The following is a 16685-nucleotide window of genomic DNA, read 5'->3' as shown; positions in this document are numbered from 1 at the left end:
GGTCCTTTGTGCTTGCCCTCTTGACATCCTCTTCATTCTCCTTATGCAGCCACACAGCTAAAATGATGCATACCCATGCACTACCCTTCCTGGATAGGGGCTGTAACCAATAAGATGCTATTGAAGAAGTTGGCACCTCTTCACCTTGTTGCTGTTCACTTCTTTTTAACTCCAGGTACACAGAAGTACCCATCTGCAGCCTGCAAAACATGAGATGATCAGTGCCACCCAGGGTTGTCATTTCCTCTTGTTTACTGGTAGGTAGGACTTCTTCCCACTCCTTAATCTCTGCATTTGTTGTCGTTCAGCCTTCTGAGGCTCCTGGCTCCTCATCCCACTGGGGGACTGTCTTGGTTTAACTCCAGCCAGCAGCTAAGCACCACACAGCTGCTCGCTCACTCCCCCCACCCCGGTGGGATGGGGGAGACAATCGGAAGAGTAAAAGTGAGAAAACTCATGGGTTGAGATAAAGACAGTTTAATAGGGAAAGCAAAAGCCGTGCACACAAGCAAAGCAAAGCAAAGAATTCATTCACTCCTCCCCATCAGCAGGCAGATATTCAGCCATCTCCAGGAAAGCAGGGCTCCATCACGCATAACGGTGACTTGGGAAGACAAACACCATCACTCTGAATGTCCCGCCCTTCCTTCTTCTTCCCCAGATTTATATACTGAGCATGATGTCATATGGTATGGAATAGCCCTTTGGTCAGATGGGGTCAGCTGTCCCAGCTGTATCCCCCACAACTCCTTCTGCACAGAATCACAGAATCACAGAATCGTATAGGTTGGAAAAGACCTTTAAGATCATCGAGTCCAACCGTAAACCTAACACTACCAAGACCACCACTATACCATGTCCCTAAGCACCTCATCCAAACATCTTTTAAATACCTCCAGGGATGGCAACTCAACCACTTCCCTGGGCAACCTGTTCCAATGCTTGACCACCCTTTCAGTGAAGTAAAATTTCCTAATATCCAGTCTAAACCTCCCCTGGCGCAACTTGAGGCCATTTCCTCTCGTCCTATCACTTGTTACCTGGGAGAAGAGACCGACCCCCACCTCGCTACAACCTCCTTTCAGGTAGTTGTAGAGAGCGATAAGGTCTCCCCTCAGCCTCCTTTTCTCCAAGCTAAACAACCCCAGTTCCCTCAGCCGCTCCTCATCAGACTTGTGCTCCAGACCCTTCACCAGCTTCGTTGCCCTTCTCTGGACACGCTCCAGCACCTCAATGTCTCTCTTGTAGGGAAGGGCCCAACACTGAACACAGTATTTGAGGTGCGGCCTCACCAGTGCCGAGTACAGGGGCACGATCTCTTCCCTAGTCCTGCTGGCCACACTATTTCTGATACAAGCCAGGATGCCGTTGGCTTTCTTGGCCACCTGGGCACACTGCTGGCTCATATTCAGGCAGCTGTCAACCAACACCCCCAGGTCCTTTTCTGCCTGGCAGCTTTCCAGCCACTCTTCCCCAAGCCTGTAATGTTGCATGGGGTTGTTGTGACCCAAGTGCAGGACCTTGCACTTGGCCTTGTTGAACCTCATACAATTGACCTCGGCCCATCGATCCAGCCTGTCCAGATCCCTCTGCAGAGCCTTCCTACCCTCAAGCAGATTAACACTCCCACACAACTTGGTGTCATCTGCAAACTTACTGAGGGTGCACTCGATCCCTTCGTCCAGATCATTGATAAAGATATCAATGGCAGAGCATGGCAGAGCTGGGAAGCTGAAAAGTCCTTGTTTTAGTATAAGCAGTACGTAGCAACAACTAAAACATCTCTGTATTATCAACACTGTTTTCAGCACAAATCCAAAACATAGCCCCATACTAGCTACTATAAAGAAAATTAACTCTATCCCAGCCAAAACCAGCACATTCTCCACCCCTTATTCCATACCATTTACGTCATGCTCAGGTTTCACACTATCCAATACATTCTCATTACCCACCATCACCCTTCCCATCCTTTGATATAATACACAGATATCATTCCCTTAGTCTACGGACCACCCCTGTAAAATGTCTGTAAAATGTCCACAAATGTCCACAAAATGTCCACTGAGTTCCTTTAGTCCATGACTTTGGGCTCCATCTCTTATGGTGGTCACTCAGGACAGGAGAGGCAGTGTGTTGCTTGGAGTTACTGGACACCAAGTGCAAGTGCAGCTCAGTTCGGGTCACTGCTGCACCTGCACTGCTTCTTGTAAGGCTTGTCCTCCATTGGTTCAGGTAGTTCCTGCTATAGTAATTCCTATAACATGCAACTCAAATCATGGGTTACAACAATTTAAAGGTATATCCATTACAATCTCCACCCCTGGTCCCTTTGGGCCAGGTTATAGGGTTTAACATTGCAGTGAACCCCTCCCCTTGCTCCTAGCCTGGCTAGCAACAAGGGGTTCCTGCTATAGTAATTCCCATAACATGCAACTCAAATCCCGGGTTACAACGATTTAAAGGTATATCCATTACAATCTCCACCCCTGGTCCCTTTGGACCAGACCATCGGGTTTAACATTGCAATGAACTCTTCCCCTTGCCCCTGCTCTGGCTTGGACTTAACCACAGACTGCAGTCCCTTAGGGCAGTACTTGCTCCAAGTGGAGCCTTATTTATAAGCCAGTCTCTCCAGGGGTATACCTGCTGCGGCATAGACCTATCCACAGCCACAGTCACTTTGAGATGCACCTGTTCCAGTGTGGCCTTCTCCACAGGCCACAATGCCTTCAGAGATATACCTGCTCCAGCATGGCCTTATCCACAGCCACAGTCCCTTCAGAAGTAAACTTGCTCCAACATGGCCTCACTCATGGCTGGAGTCCCTCCAGGGGCATACCTGCTCTGTCGTGGGCTTATCCATAGCCACATGCTTTGAGGTGCTCCAGCATGACCTCATGCACAGCCATTGATGCTTCAAGGTGTACCTGCTGCAGCATGGACTTATCCACAGCCACAGATGCTTCAAGGTGTACCTTCTCCAGTGTGGACTTATCCTTGGGCCACAATCCCTTCAGAGGTATACCTACTGTGGCACAGACATAAACACGGCCACAGACATTTCAAGATATACCTGTTCTGGCATGGGCTTATCCATGGGCACAGACGCTTCAGGGTGTCCTGCTCCTGCATAGACTCATCCACAGGTCACAGTCCCTTCAACTCGAGTTCATACTGGAGTTCCAGCCTGTCCAATACAGCAGCACAGAAACAGCGGAGATGCCCTGGCCATCTGCCAGCCCAGGTGCATGGCCGTTGCTGTTATCAGAATGTTCCCAGGCACAGCAGAGTAAGATGCAGTACAACAGCACAGCAAGCAGCAAAAGCAAAAAGCAGCCGCTAACGAGCACCAGACTCTAATATACAGTAAGGCAAGCAAACCCAACGGCAAGCACAGAAGCCTGCTGATTAACAGCTAAACAGCTATAAATTTGATCTAGCACATTCCAATCAAACCTGTCGTTATCTTGAACCCTTCGAGCCCCACGTTGGGTGCCAAAAAGGACTGTCATGGTAACTCCAGCCAGCAACTAAACACTACACAGCCGCTCACTCACTTCCCCCACCCCGGTGGGATGGGGGAGAGAATCGGAAGAGTGAAAGTGAGAAAACTCGTGGGTTGAGATAAAGACAGTTTAATAGGGAAAGCAAAAGCCGCGCACACAAGCAAAGCAAAGCAAAGGATTCATTCACTCCTTCCCATGGGCAGGCAGGTGTTCAGTGATCTCCAGGAAAGCAGGGCTCCATCACACGTAACGGTGACTTGGGAAGACAAACACCATCACTCTGAACGTCCCCCCCTTCCTCCTTCTTCCCCAGCTGTATATGCTGAGCATGACACCATATGGTATGGAATAGCGCTTTGGTCAGTTGGGGTCAGCTGTCCCAGCTGCGTCCCCCCCAACTCCTTCTGCACCTGGCAGACCATGGTAAGCTGAAAAGTCCTTGATTTAGTATAAGTAGTACGTAGCAACAACTAAAACATCTCTGTATTATCAACACTGTTTCCAGCACAAATCCAAAACATAGCCCCATACTAGCTACTATAAAGAAAATTAACTCTATCCCAGCCAAAACCAGCACACAGAAGAAACTCAACACTTTTCAGAAGTGAACCATAATGAAGAAAAATCTCTGTGCTGGATTTCCAGAGTGGGCTGCAAAGCAGAAGTGGCCCAGCTCTGCCCCTCATAATCTGAAATTGCAGAGATCAATTCTTGCTGCCATGGCAAAGCTAGACAGTAATTTTTCTTTATAACTGGGTAAATGTGACAGCCTGTGGTGGACTGACCCCAGCCGTCAGCTAAGACGCCACCCAGTCACTCGCTCACTCTCCACCCAGTGGGATGAGGGAGAGAATCGGAAAAAGCAAGTTAAAGACAGTTTAATAAGTGAAGGAAAAAGAAAGAAAAAAACCCAAGTGATGCAAAGGCAATCACTCGCTACTTCCCACCAGCAGATTGATGACCAGCCAGTCCCCGAACAACTGCTACTTTGGAGAAACTCCCGCCAGTTTTATTGCTAAGTGTGGTATGAAATATGTCTTTGGTCAATTCAGGTCAGCTGTCCCAGCTGTGTCCCCTCCCAGCTTCTTGCCCATGCCCAGACCACTGTGAGGGGTAGAGTGAGAAACAGAAAGACTTGATTCTGTGCAAGCACTGCTCAGCAATATCCAACCTCTCGTGGTCACAAATCTAAAACACAGCACCATATTGTCTGCTATGAAGAAAATTAACTCCATCCCAACCAGACCCAGAACACAGCCACACACATGTACAATGCACCAGCACAGCACAGGGTCTGCCACAGAGCATAAGGACTTTTGGACGGAAGAAATATGGGTAAGCAAAAGGCTGCATGCAGCCTTTAGATATATAGTAAGCGGGAAGATCTAAATGCCTTTCTGTTTGTACATGTAGCTCACCCTGAAGTGGGTGGTCAACAGGTCTCAGGCAAAAGATGCAGCAGTTCTGCAAGTTCGACTTTTGGCGTTGCTTGTATACATTAATCCTCTTACACCTCAGACCTCAGCTGATACCAATGTTTTTCTATATAGTATACTATATAAAAGAAAAGAGCCTATGGCTTCCCACAGTGTTAAAAATTCACTGGCAATTTTCTCTCCCAGTCTGTGGTGGGGCTTTTTCTGGGCCAAGGCATGTTATGGATGTAACAGAAGCTGGACTGAGGACAAGGACTCTCTCTGCTGTATTCATAAAACACAAAGAAATCACATTATGCTGCCTTGAAGACCTGGGTCTGCCCTACATTAAGTTTCTCTTTGAAGGTAAAATAAAGTTATACCATACTTTGGTTTACAAATTCTATGGGGCATACCCTTCCAAAACATTCATAATGTTCAGTGTTGATACAGCTAGTTTTAAAGTGCAAAATGTCATAAACTTACAATTGCCCATGACCATAATTATGGACTTTATACCAAAGTCACATAAAATAAAATAGCTTCTCAAAAAGCTAGTTGATTATTTTTCCCTTATTATACTGAAATACTGAGCAAAGTTCAAACAATTTATGATTTTATCTGAAAGCTGTAGAAAAGGTTCAAAGTGTCAAGTGAAATGGCATTTCTTTACACCTTGTGTGATAGAAAATAAACCTAGAAGGAATCATAATCTGATCTTTGTCACCTGCGTATTTTCCTGCATGACCTCAAAAAACACAAACAAAAAACCAAGGAGAATCAAAAACCCCTTTGAACCTTCAAAATCACAGAGAAGATCCCATTCAGAGACAGATATAATGATGTTGCTCTAAATTAAAACATGAAGAAGATTATGCACTTGACCCAATATCCCCCTAAGGAAGGACTACCTTGTTTATCCCTCAGCAGGGTACTCCCCACCAGGGTTATGTTATCTTGCATATCTTGCGTGACAAGAACTCTCCGAGAAGGGTAATCACAAAGCTGAGAAAGGAAGACAGGTAATTACAGATGTTCAAGGAGACTTTGGGAGAGGAACAATAATGTACTGCTGTGCCAAAACTAATCACTCGTTTGGTCTGCCTGCCTGCTGAGGTTCTGTTCCACATCAATATACAGTCCTCCCCCATAAGGAAGAATGGGTTGGTTTGTTGGGTTTTTGTTTATTGACTTTTTAACTCAGCCCATTCACAATAATGCATGAGACCTCAAAGGGATTTGAAATAGAATCATAGAATGGTTTGGGTTGGAAGGGACCTTTAGAGGTCATCTAGTCCAACCCCCTGCAATGAGCAGGGACGTCTTCAACTAGATCAGGTTGCTCAGAGCCCCGTCCAACCTGACCTTGAATGTTTCCAGGGATGGGGCATCTACCACCTCTCTGGGCAACCTGTGCCAGTGTTTTGCCACCCTCATTGTAAAAAATTTCTTCCTAACAGCTAGTCTGAATCTACCTTCTTTAGGACCCCTTGTCCTATTGCTACAAGCCCTATTAAGAAGTCTGTCCCCATCTTTCTTATAAGCCCCCTTTAAGTATTGAAAGGCCACAATAAGGTCTCCCGGGAGCCTTCTCTTCTCCAGGCTGAACAACCCCAATCCCTCAGCCTTTCCTCATAGGAGAGGTGTTCCAGCCCTCTGATCATTTTTGTGGCCCTCCTCTGGACCCACTCCAACAGGTCCATGTCCTTCCTGTGCTGAGGACTCCAGAGCTGGATGCAGTACTCCAGGTGGGGTCTCATCAGAGCAGAGTAGAGGGGCAGAATCACCTCCCTCAACCTGCTGGCCACACTTCTTTTTATGCAGCACAGGATACAGTTGTCTTTCTGGGCTGCAAGCACATTGCTGGCTCATGTCGTTTTTTGATCCACCAGTACCCCCAAGTCCTTCTCAGGGCTGCTCTCAAACTCTTCATCCCCCAGCCTTTATTGATACTGGGGGTTGCCCCAATCCAGGTGCAGGACCTTGCACTTGGCCTTGTTAAACCTCATGAGGTTACATGGGCCCACTTCTCGAGTTTGTCCAGGCCCCTCTGAATGGCATCCCATCCCCCAGGCGTGTCAACCGCACCACTCAGCTTGGTGTCATCTGCAAATTTGCTGAGGGTGCACTTGATCCCTGTGAGAGACTGAAAGAGTTAATGTCTCAGACATTGTGGCGAGGGAGGCACTATTTGCATGGCAACGGCAGGTTGCCCAAGCACCAGGTAGGGGAGAGCAAGAGCGGGAAGCGCGGGAAGTGCGGGAAGTGGAGAGCACATCGGAGGGTTCCGACGGACCTTACCGTATATGGCCAGAGGTCACACAGAGTTGATCTGAGGAAGGGGCTTGCGACCACCCAAGAGACTCCTCGCGACCACCCCCTTCCCCCAACGCCTGCGCAGAAGATTGAGAACTTTCTAGAACAAGAACCATGTAAGTCCTGAAGGGGCATACCTGGAGGCGAGGAATTGGTTATAAAAGACACGGCCTCCAGGGAACCACGCGCGTGCCCACCACTGGAGGATTGCCACGCCTGTCATCGTCATCGTGGGATCCAAGGGTGGTGATACTTTTCCTTTCTCTTTCCTCCTGTCTTCTCCTTTCCTTTTCTCGCTTCTCTCTTCCTCTACTCTTCCAATATATGTAAGTTTGCGATAAATTGTGACGGGTTGCCTGGAAAATAGCTCCATTGCCAAATTGCTTCTGTTCGTTCATTGAGCTTGCCAGTTCGTTAAGTTTGTCCGTTTGTTGAATTCACCAGTTAATAAAGTTGCTGGCCAGACTGTTCCTCTGAGTCATTGTCATGACTCTACTGACCACGCGGCTCTGCCAAGCAGAGATCTGCCTTTGTCACTACACAAACCATCGGGGAATCAAAAAGATTCACCCATCTCGCAACCTACCGAGTGGGACGAGACAATCCCACTGTCTATGTCATTGATGAAGATATTAAACAGCACTGGTCCCAATACGGAACCCTGACGGACACCACTCATCACTGATCTCCATCCGGACCCACTCCCTGGATGTGGCACTTCTTCTCTTCCTAAAAACTTGTTTCTGTAATCCTGTAATCTTAAAATGAGCCAGAAGAATCTGGACAGCCTAACTTTTGCTTTACTGTCCTTTATAAGAAATTATTCTTCTAAACAGACTTTATGGAAATGGCACACAGGCATGTGGGCCATAAGGGCAGGAGTCAGCTGCAGATTTAAATACTAAATGTAGCACACATAAATTGAAGCATCTTTAGAATCTTTAGAATTGCCCACCAACTCTAGATGATGATAGTATAAGCATCTGCTTACACTGGAGATGAGTGTCTAAGCACCCTTTACCATCTATGGAGGTCTGGGCAACAAAGGCAGTAGAGTGTTGCAGAGTTGGACGTTCGACCAATGCAGGTGGTCATTGCACTCCGACTCCAAATGGAAGCAATGAGCACTTGAGGAACGGCCTGGGAAAGGAAGGAAAAGGACTCTTTTAGTTAGAGGATAATTCCTATCCAAGAAAGGGAAATAGAGAGGAAGAAGGCCAGGATTACATTTGTGTTTTACAATTAGTAATCTGAGAAGATTGCTAACCGAACAGGAGTGATTTCCCTGAACAATATTCCAGTAGGTGACCAGTGAGGAAAAAGAAAAGGGCAAAGAAAGATGAAGGTACCAGGGGAAGACCAAGGTGGTGTCAGGATGCACTCTGGTTCATTTATGAGAAGTAATATCTAACATGGCTGTCACTACTCAGGGACAAAAGAGATCTTTTCCCCAGACACATGTCTGTGTTATATGTCAGCATTCTAGGGAACGCGCTCCCAAGCTGACAGGAATTCAAGAAGCTGAAATTCTCTGCAGGTTTCTGGTATATTGTATGTAAAGCAGGTTACCTGGGTACTGACATTTCTACAAACACTTTGGGTCCCCAAAGAGTTTAAATCCACATGTAGATAAAAACATAAGACACACAGATAAATCCAAGCAAGCAGACTTCATACATTTATGTGTGAATCAGCATTAAAATAATACACTGCTCAGATAGACAGGGCCACCCACAATTAAAAAAGACAAATGCTAAGAGAGCCTGGAGTGACATGATGAGAAGGAGCCTGCCTCTCTTATGACCCTGTTAGCACGGGAATGTCCTAGGGCAATGATTACACTGGTTACATGGTAGTAGAAATATTCGACCTCCAGGAAGTATGAAAGCCTGAAAACAGCAGACAATTGTTCAAAGAGTGAAAGGAGGAAGAAATGTAATTAATTCAAAGATGTGTTTTCATTGTGTGTATAGAAAGCACTGCCAGTGTCATTGCCCAAGGACATTTCTGCATTCCAAAGTGAGGTTCCATCCTCACACCGAGGTGCCAGAACCTTCTCTCTTCCACAGCGGGGCCCTCCAACCAGCACTGGGGCATTTGTACCCTGCAACAAGCAAGGAGAAAGAAGAAGCATTCAGCCCAGATCTCCCTCAGACACAGCCCAGGAAGGCTTGCAGATGCAGACAAGGCTTTGGTCATGGCTTGAATGTCACGATGGCTCCAGGGCTGAACCAGCTCCTAGCAGAAGAGACAGCAGGGTAGGGAGAGCAAATGCAGTTTGTAGCATGTGGGACTTTCTGCACAGTGCTTTGAAATTAAGAAACAACGTAGGCCTGGCTGGTGAGACTCCTTGCTTCACAACCAGCAGGCATTTGTTCCCCATAAGGTCTTCTGAAGAGAACCATCACTGGACTGCTTTCATCCATGGTGCACTGCCCCTCAACAGAGGAGTGTCCACTCCAGCCAGCCATGGCTCTGCTGTGGAACAATACATGGACCTGCCGATGGTGAAGGCTGGATTTGATGGCAGAATGTTTAGAAACATAAAACAAAGTAAATCCTTATAGAGATGACCAGTAATTTCTGATAACAGTGAAAAAATGTCCTGGTTTCAGCTGGGATAGAGTTAATTTTCTTCCTAGTAGCTGGTATAGTGCTGTGTTTTGGATTTAGTATGAGAATAATATGGTAACACACTGATTTTTTAGTTGTTGCTAAGCAGTGCTTACACTGGTCAAGGAATTCTCAGCTTCCCATGCTCTGCTGGGCACACAAGAAGCTGGGAGGGGGCACAGCCAAGATAGTTGACCCAAGCTGGCCAAAGGGCTATGCCATACCATATGACATCAGGCTCAGTATATAAACTAGGGGGAGTTGGCCGGGGGGCAGTGACTGGCTGGGCATCGGTCGGCAGGTGGTGAGCGGTTATATCACTTGTTTTTTTCCTGGGTTTTGTTCCTCTCTAGCTCTCTTGTAATTTTCCTTCTCATTATTATTATTATTATTATTATTATTATTATTATTTCCAATTATTAAACTGTTCTTATCTCAACCCACAAGTTTTCTTACTTTTGCTCTTCCAATTCTCTCCCCTGTCCCACCAGGGGGGAGGGTGAGCGAGCAGCTGTGTGGTACTTAATTGCCGACTGGGGCTAAACCACAACAAAAAAGTAAGGGGTAAACTTCTTGTTGCTTTTGTAAATTGAAAATGTCAAGTGAAATGGCATTTCATGGCATTTTATCTAGTGGAAGATTATTCCCAAAGGAACAAGATCTTACAGAAAGCCATAAGAAAAGTCTCGAGTCTCTGAGAAAACAGAATGGAGGATTTTCATCCATGTGTATTGCGAATCAATCCTTGCAGAGTTGGGAACAGCCTTTCTGAGGCAGTTTATGAACCAGTCCATTGCAATACCCACTGCAGGAACTAGGGCTAGGACTCCATTCCAAGTACTCACTGCAAAAAAATGTATCTACTCCCTTTCTGGTTTATTTATTGCATCAGGCTTTTTTACCTTCATCAGAAACTGTGGGCTTCATAATCGTTTTGACAGACAATAAAACAAGCAGAAAGTGTGAACACCAGCAGCATGCATCAAGATGCTGAGCACTGTTAGAAAATGGCCAACTCCATTCACTGAAACAATCTCCCAGGAACACTTAGAGTGCTCCAGCTCCCAGGGTGGGCTGCTGTATTTTCAAAACAAGGCGTGTTTGGAAATGGAGATATTCAGATGGAAGACTCCTTGACGATCTGTCTATAAGGAAGTTAATAGGCTGACACTAAAGTAAGAAGGTAAAGCACTATCTTCCTATGACACTAGTAAGACTGAGGGCTTGCCTGGCAGTAAGGAGGGTGCTGAACGCTGCCAGCTGGAAAGGGACACAGGACATTGGTGGTAGCATTAGCGCTAGTTCAGGTTTCAGGAAAGGATTTGCTGTGTTAGTTGTGCCAGTGTGGTGGGTTAACCTTGGCTGGCCTCCAGATGCCCACGAAGCTGCTTTCTCACTCCCTCTCCTCAGCAGGACAAGGAGCAAATAAGATGGAAAAACCTCATGGGTTGAGATAAAGGCAGTTTAATGGAAAAAATCAAACACCACACACAGAAGCAAAGCGAAGCAAAGGAGATTTATTCTCTATTTCCCACCAGCAAACAATGTCCAGCCACTTCCTGGGAAGCGGGGCCTCAGTATATGTAGCAGTTCCTTCAGAAGACAAACGTCTTAATAACGAATGCCCCCTCCCTTCTCCTTGCTCTTAGCTTTTATTGCTAAGCATGATGTCATATGGTGTGGAACACCCCTTTGGTCCTTTTGGGTCACCTATGTCCTGTTATCAGGACAGGTCACCTGTCCCACCTATGTCCCCTCCCAACCTCTTGCCTACCCCTAGCCTACTGGCCTCTGGAGGGAGGGTTGGAGAGAGATCCTTGACGCTGTATGAGCGCTACTCAGCACTAGCCAAAACATTGGTGAGTTATCAACATCATTCTAGCCACAAATGCAAAGCACAGCACTATATGGGCTACTATGAGGAAAGTTAACTCCATCCCAGCCAGACCCAGTACAGCCAGCCAAGATACTGTGGCCATAATATTAGCCTCTGGCTTTTCATTTTTTTCAACCCTTGGTACCTCACAAACACTGCTAATGCTTCTCCAGAGGCAAGAGCTGCTTCTTTCTCTCAGGATGGGCAAACCAGTGACATGACCAAGTCCAGAAAACTTCAGTATGAGAACTAGAATAAATGCTCAGGAACTGAGCTGATTGGAAATGGAATTTCTGTTGCATAGAAAATGTTTTTTGATAGTTTTCATCTGACCATCAGAGGAGAATTAAAGGCCTTTGTGAAGTCTGTTTTCTCCAGCAAAGTGACATGGCAATAGCCTTCTCCACAGGCAGCTGGGGCCTGTCCCACTGCCTCAGCCAGGGAGCAGGGCAGCCCAGGCAGCAGTGGGGGCAGCCCCAGCCCGGGCAGCAGGTATGGCCATGGGGATGGGGACAGGCCAAGGCCAAGCCAGGCCATCGGCCCACAGGTGGGGTCTGGACCCAGGTAAGGAGCCATGGCCAGGCACAGGCAGTTTCCACAGTCTGGGGGTGGGCCCTGGACACAGCCTCCACACAGCCGCTCTGGGAGCCTCTCCCTGCCTCCCCAGGAATGGGGTCACCCTCAGCTGTGCCATTGCGCTGTGTGCCTGAGGCCCCAGCAGCCAAAGCCCTGGCAGGGGGATGCGCTCAGGGCCCACACAGGCTCTTTCCTCATGGTTATCTCTCTCGCTCAAAATCTGTGCAAGGGCTAAGGTTTCAAACTGGAGGGGCTTTGGTGAAGCTCCTGGCCTTGCTGTCTCTGGGACTTATGCATACAGTAGAGTACAAATCACCTGGACAGCTTTTATTTAGTTGTCCATGTGACTTCCCATAGTAGGTGATGCAGGACATTTATGGCTGCTTCTTGATGTTAGCTTATCTTCAGCTCTTCTTTCTCACTATCACTGCGTGTCAGGTAACGAGTGGAAAAGGAACACATGTTTGCCTTACAACAGGAACTTTAGCTAATGTTAAAATATTAACTGTTTCGCACTTAGAGTGTTCCTGGGAGACCGTTATTTTACAAACATTTACAAAACCTCTCCATTCTCAGTGCACCACAGCGTACCTACACACAAAACAAAGTTGATACTGAAATATACCTAGAACATGTACTTCCTCTCTTAAAGAGAAAAGAAAACACATAGAACATCAGACAGAAATCCTTGATTTGAAGCACACAAATATCTGTTGCTACTTAATTAGCAGAAGGGTTTTAGGAGATGGGAGGCAGAAAATATGGGGGGAAAGGGACATAAAAACAAACATAAGATCAAACACAGATTTGTAAAGTGGCTTTGTACTTGATGTGGTTATTCTATCTGCTGATGTTCTGAGCTGAGCTGAAAATCCTGTGCTTGTGCCAAACACATCACCTACACATTGTAGCCAACAGCCAGTTACTATGAGAAGTTGTGACAGGAGACAGAGCTGCACCACAACAGTCCCAAGAGGATAAACTTACGCATATTAATTGAGGCTAAAAAGGAGCAGTGGGCACAAGAGACCCAGGAAGACTTTGGGTTTGAAATCCAGTACTACCTAGGGATCTTCCTTAACCTAAGTTTGAAAATAAATGCTCTAGAGGATAAGTTCAAACGGGGGTTCAACTCAGGATGACTTTCAAGTGCTCTCCAAGTTACAGGAATTCAAGAAGCTGAAATTCTCTACAGGTTTCTGGTATATTGTATATAAAGCAGGTTACCCAGGTAATGACATTTCTGCAAACATCCTGGCTCCCCCAAAAAGTTTAAATCCACATGTCAATAAAAATATATAGGCATAGGCACAGATAGAGCCATACAAGCAGAATTCCATGCGTCAATTTCGTTGCATCAGCAACAAAAGAAGATATTAGTCTGATACACACACCCATAATAAACAAACAGCAGGAGAGCCTGGATTGACCCGAGGAGAAAATTTCTCTAACATCCTGTTGGCACAGAAACACTGGTGCAGAAGGGCAACAATTACGTTGGTTGTGTGGTTGGCAGAAACGTTCCATCTCAGGGAAGTATAAAATTACCTGCCTGTAAATGAAACAGGGAGAAGTATGAAAGGTCATCCCTTACATTGATAACAGAATAAATGCTTACATTAGCTCCTTCAATATCTTTGTTGTGTATCTGAGGTCTGCTGAATCAACGCTTAGTTTGTGCTCAGATCAGTATTCTCTGATATGTAAGTATTCAAAAAAATAAGTGTTTCAAAAACCAAAAAAACGTACAAACAAAGCCCAAACGGACATTGGCTGATCAAAGCAAGAGTAAGAGAGAGGCACTGTACTTTCACTCTGGAGTTTTTCTCAATAAATAATGTGCATTTACAGTTCCTGAAGATCTTCAAGACACGACTGACCATTCTATAAGGAAGCTTATGAACATGTATGTAATAAAAAAGCAGCCTACAAAGATAACATACTCCTTATTAATAAGACACTGATTAAAGAGGGAAATTTTTTACAGTTCTCATGGAAGTAAGTTGTGAAATCATTTATACGCATTACGGAAAGTGAAATTTTATAAGGAAGTACAAGTACAAAAGTCAATTAGGTTCTTCAGTAGCCTCACGTTACATCGTACTCACAGCACTCCACGGTTTTAAAAGTATAATTTAGAGCGGTCCTCATGGAAAATCTCATGATTGTGAAATCACAGTGGAGATAGGAATTTTTCTTTATGTCAGCTTGAAAAGAAATATTCCTGGAGCTAAAGTAATAAACTCTGGCAGCTCACCTTGCCTTTCTGGTATCCTATACTGATAAACTGAAATTCTGTCCATCACTATAATGTACAATAGAAACAGCATATCACCCAGACAGTTAAAATACTTATGCAACTTCATTCTTCCTAAAAAAAACCCAGAAAACTCAAATGAACATAGAAATTCCTGAAGAGCCTCATACGGAGATGGCCTCAGAACATGCCTAACACATATTAACAGCTCAGAGACATCATGTAAGTCAGCGACAGCTTTTTGCACAACACAGCTGCCTCTGTGTTGATGTTGTCCCTTCCTACATAATGCCTAAGGTTACCATATTCACAGAAAATACCAGTCTCATCATCAAGCAGAGGAGCAGCAGCCACTCATCATGCCAGCGCTCAGCAGATGGCAATTTCACAGTCACTGTGCACTCCCAAAGCAAGGAAGAGCAGACCTTCAACATGAATAAACATCTGTTACTTCCAGGTCCTGGTGCCAGAATAACTTCTGGGTTTTCTTTGGAATCATATCTTCTAAGCAGATAAGCTGCCCTGGAGGAAACCAGGAATTCACCTCCCGTCTGGCTGCCCTCATCACCAGGCCACCCCCATTGTTCCTTTGTGTTTTCTCTACACACTGGCTAGTGAGCGCACAGAGGGCACACATCTCCCAACTGAGAGCCGACAGCTTGACAATTAGACCGCTTGCTTTGGATACAGGGGTTTGAAGCACTGTGTTTCCCACATCATCTGCAGTCATGTAACCTCAGGGCCACAGACTGTCACTGCCTAGCACAGGTAGCAAAGTCCTGTTGTTTCACCCAGGCATGCATGCAAACAGAGGCAGTAGCTAGGCAGCCCACAGCACTCCTGCTTCATCCAGATGAAGGGAAAGAATAGGATAGGATAGGATAGGATAGGATAGGATAGGATAGGATAGGAGACAACTTCCCTGTCATTGTCAGGTACTATGGTGGGCACTGTAAAGAGCAGGTTAGTCAAATTTCCTTCAGAAATGGCACAGGCATACCTGATGCTGCATTATGGTGGAAGGAATGGGATAAAAGACTTCTTGATGTCACTTTTTTTATTCCAGGGTCCAGTGCATCTCACACAATTGATATAGCACTTTCCATGGGCAGCCTGGATACAAGAAATGCTCCTCTGTCCTGGTGTTCCAAAGAGAGGGGCAGAAATAAGCCATCTCAGCTCTGACTGAGAATTTGAAAGTGCAAATATCCTCATCCTGGGAAAGGACAAGGACCAATAGTGACAAGTTGTATCAAGACAAATTCCAGTATTGTCATGGGCAAAAACTATTTACTCATTCAGGGAATTTCCATTAATGTAATTTATTTGCCAATTAACAATCTATTAATTGCAGATTATGGTATCAAAGGAGACTGAAAACAACCAACCGACCCTTAGGAAAAACACCCCTGCTTCCCTCCAGACACCTCTTCCCCCCCGCCCTTTTTGCTCTCCAGTCTGCTCACCACACAGTACGCTCAGCCCCTTTGGTGAGGCGGCGGGCAGCAGAGACTGGGGCCAGTACGTGCATGGTGGTTCCTTCGCCTGCAGCAGCTCCTTTCTGGTTGCACCTCTCAGCTCCTGCTCAAGCAGCCACTTGGCTCCAGCCCCTGCCCAGGCATGGTCTTTTCTCTTTCCTCCTTCCTGCTCCAGCCTGGTCATTTTTCCTCCTTCTCCTTCTGCTCTGGACTTGTTTCTCCTTTTGCTCAGTGTTTACCACCCTTACTTTAAGACATTTTCAGAGAGGTGCCACAGACTCCCCTGAAGATGGGCTCAGCCATGCCCTGTGGTGGGTCCATTGGAGCCAGCTGGAACTGGCTGTGACCCACTCATGGCAGCCCCTCACTTCTCCTCACAGACGCCACCCCTGCAGCCCCACTACCAAAACCTTGCCAAATCTGAGGGGGAAAAAAATCACGATGAAGGTAGTCAAACACTGTAACAGGTTGCCCAGAGGCTTTGGAGTCCGCACCCTTAGAGGTACTCCAAACTCAGCTGGACAAAGCCCTGAGCAACCTGGCCTAACACCCACGCCAGCCCTTCTCTGAGCAGGGCCCGGATGAGATGAATGCCAGAGGGCCTTTCCAACCCAATTCTGTGATTCTACAAAATTGTTTGAATCA

Source organism: Ciconia boyciana, chromosome 2 (assembly GCF_034638445.1).
Source record: "Ciconia boyciana chromosome 2, ASM3463844v1, whole genome shotgun sequence".
Classification (NCBI taxonomy): domain Eukaryota; kingdom Metazoa; phylum Chordata; class Aves; order Ciconiiformes; family Ciconiidae; genus Ciconia; species Ciconia boyciana.
This window is presented reverse-complemented; position numbering follows the sequence as displayed.